The 2,500-nt window shown below is 49.9% G+C and overlaps 1 protein-coding gene across 1 annotated transcript in view; it reads right to left on the minus strand.

Moving 5' to 3' along the window:
• kif19 (kinesin family member 19) overlaps nucleotides 1–2,500 on the minus strand; it is a 41,573-nt gene that overhangs the window by 21,559 nt on the left and 17,514 nt on the right. The gene's annotated exons all lie outside the window — the stretch shown is intronic.

The raw sequence follows: 2,500 nt of genomic DNA on the forward strand, positions 1-2,500 counted from the left end.
CTTTTATCTCGGGGAATAAATTGCTTTCATTTCACAGCAGGATCGGCAGACATTTACTGGGCTCCTGTGGGGACCGAAAAGGCTTCTCGCCTCTGTGTCACGGTTTCATTCGGCTGGGTCTAGAACAGCTGCGCTTAGACTCAGGGAGGGTCACCGAAATCCGGCCATGGAAGATGACCCAGAAGGTCAGAGAAGCCCATTTATATCACATTTACATGTATTCGTTTGGCAGACGCTTTTGTCCAAAGCAACTTACAAGTGAGGCAGAGTACAGCACAAAAAAACCATAAGGAGTCAACAATATTAGAAGCGCTGCATGACCAGGTTTCAATGGTTGGCTAGACACAGTAGAGATAATGTAGAGATAATGAGAGAATTAAATCATTAGATTACTTTTTCTTTTTTTATAGTTTAATAGGTAACAGTTTGAGACATGAGAATTTCCTTCAGGGGGTAGTGTTTCAGGTGCTCAAGTGAGAGTGGAAGAACTGTGTCTTCGATGTTTCTTGAAGACAGAGAGGTACTAGGCAGAACAGACGAAGCCCAGAGGAGCCCCAGGCTGCAGCTGTCTGTGGGAGCGCAAAGCACAGGGTGGAATGACCCGCCAGCAGGTTATGGGTAAAGGCCCAGAGCACTGGCCAGGCGAGGGTCCATACCCACACGGCAATTATGCCATCCGCCCACTCAAGTGAGAGCAGGTGGGCGGATGGCATGTATGCACTCCCGCGGCCAAAAAACCCATTTACACATACTCACATACACAGTTTTTATCTGGACTGTGTGCGAAACACTGTCCCTAACTGTTGTGTCAGTGGACGTTGGAGCAGCCGGAAAGCACAATAAGAGCAATTATCAGGATAATACATTCAGCCGCACTCAGGGACCAGAGAGAGGAAGTGAGCCCCCCTCCCACAGTCTGAGGTCCCTCTTAACCAAAGCCCCAGGCTGAGGGTGTTAACTCCAGCTCTCCTGTAAATAGAAGCACTTCAGCTGAAGGGCTTTTTTAGGAAGCGGCGTGTGTGTGTGTGTGTGTGTGTGTGTGCGTGCACGCGCGAATTTGTGTGTGTTTGTGTGTGTGTGTTGCAAGACCACGACACAGTCACCGTTTGATGACCCGCAGAACAGAGAGACCTCACTTTGAAGAGTGTGGATTTAAATTCATGAGGAGAGATCTGACTTTTAAAAGCTCCTGATTACAGCTCATGAGGACACTGAAATATAATGAGCAGACAGAGACCTGGGGGGAGGCAGGTACAGCTGTGTGTGAGGGTGTGTGTGTGTGTGCGTGATGGAAAAGGCCTTTTTAACAGTCCCATTTGTTGTGGGCGTCGGCACTCCCGCGGCCAAGAACAGAGGGATGAAAAGGCTGCAGCCTTCAGAGGAGGTCCTAACAAACGAGTCGAGCGAAAGATGAGGGAAGAGAACGCTCAGACTGGGAGAGCGTCCTTCCACCACACTGTCACAGGCAGCCTTTCTGCGGACACAAACACTGCTCCCAGATGCATTCTGGAATGCAGGCCACACTGAGGAGACTGTGGTGGAGGTCTGTCTCTGATGCAATGCATTCTGGGATATCCTCTCCTGGAGGAAAGGCAGGCTCTCTCCTTAGACCTCTCCCATCTGCTGTCTCCGCTCCTCGGGTTACCCGCCCCGCCCCTCCCACGGGGACACCCCGCAGCTGCCGGGCAGGGGAGCCCGGTCCGAATGGAGGCCACGCCCTGACCCCCCTGGCAGCCTCACCCCCCCCTCACCAGTGAACCGGAGCAGGTGCCCAGCTCTGACGGGTTCATCAGGCGAGAGCATTCACCGGGTGCCTTAGTTATGGAAACTTCCAGAGGGTTCCAAGGAACTCATGCGTGTGCCCCATGTTCCCTGCTTCCAGCAGAGGTGTGTGGGGGGTGCGCATAAGCCGCATCACATAAGAGCATAAGGGCATAAACTTTCCTCCTCCAGACGACTTCGCAGCGCCGTCTTAAAGAGAGAAGCCCCTCTCTGCTGGCACGCTTGACACGGGCAGAACACAGGCAATTTTAGCCAGTGTAGTAGGGTTGCCACCTTTGATTTGTGAAAAACCGGGACACTCGGACAATTTTTTTTTTTTTTTTTTTTTGGGGGGGGTGGGGGATTAAACCATATTTGCAAATATACTATGTAACAGTTGTAGGACTCCCTATTGCCCCTCTTATATTTGTCCTGACGCAGACGCACTCCCTGATGCAGCTGCACTCACTCTGGACTCCTTTGTCTGCTGCTGTTCCTTTCTACATTAAATACAGACTTTTTACTTTAATGTGCAAACATATACTGTCTAATTATTACCTATTATACAAACTAATCATATGTCCAAAGGTAGACTCCCTTTAGCAATGCAAACATGATTAGATGTATTATAGCTTCACTTTTTTGTGGCAATACTTGAATCATGAAAGATTTTCACACTTACTTTATTGCCACAATCCGTAGATAAGTGGCTGTGGCCGTGAAGCACTCCGTGGTATAC

This window comes from Megalops cyprinoides, chromosome 1, assembly GCF_013368585.1.
Source record: "Megalops cyprinoides isolate fMegCyp1 chromosome 1, fMegCyp1.pri, whole genome shotgun sequence".
NCBI lineage: Eukaryota > Metazoa > Chordata > Actinopteri > Elopiformes > Megalopidae > Megalops > Megalops cyprinoides.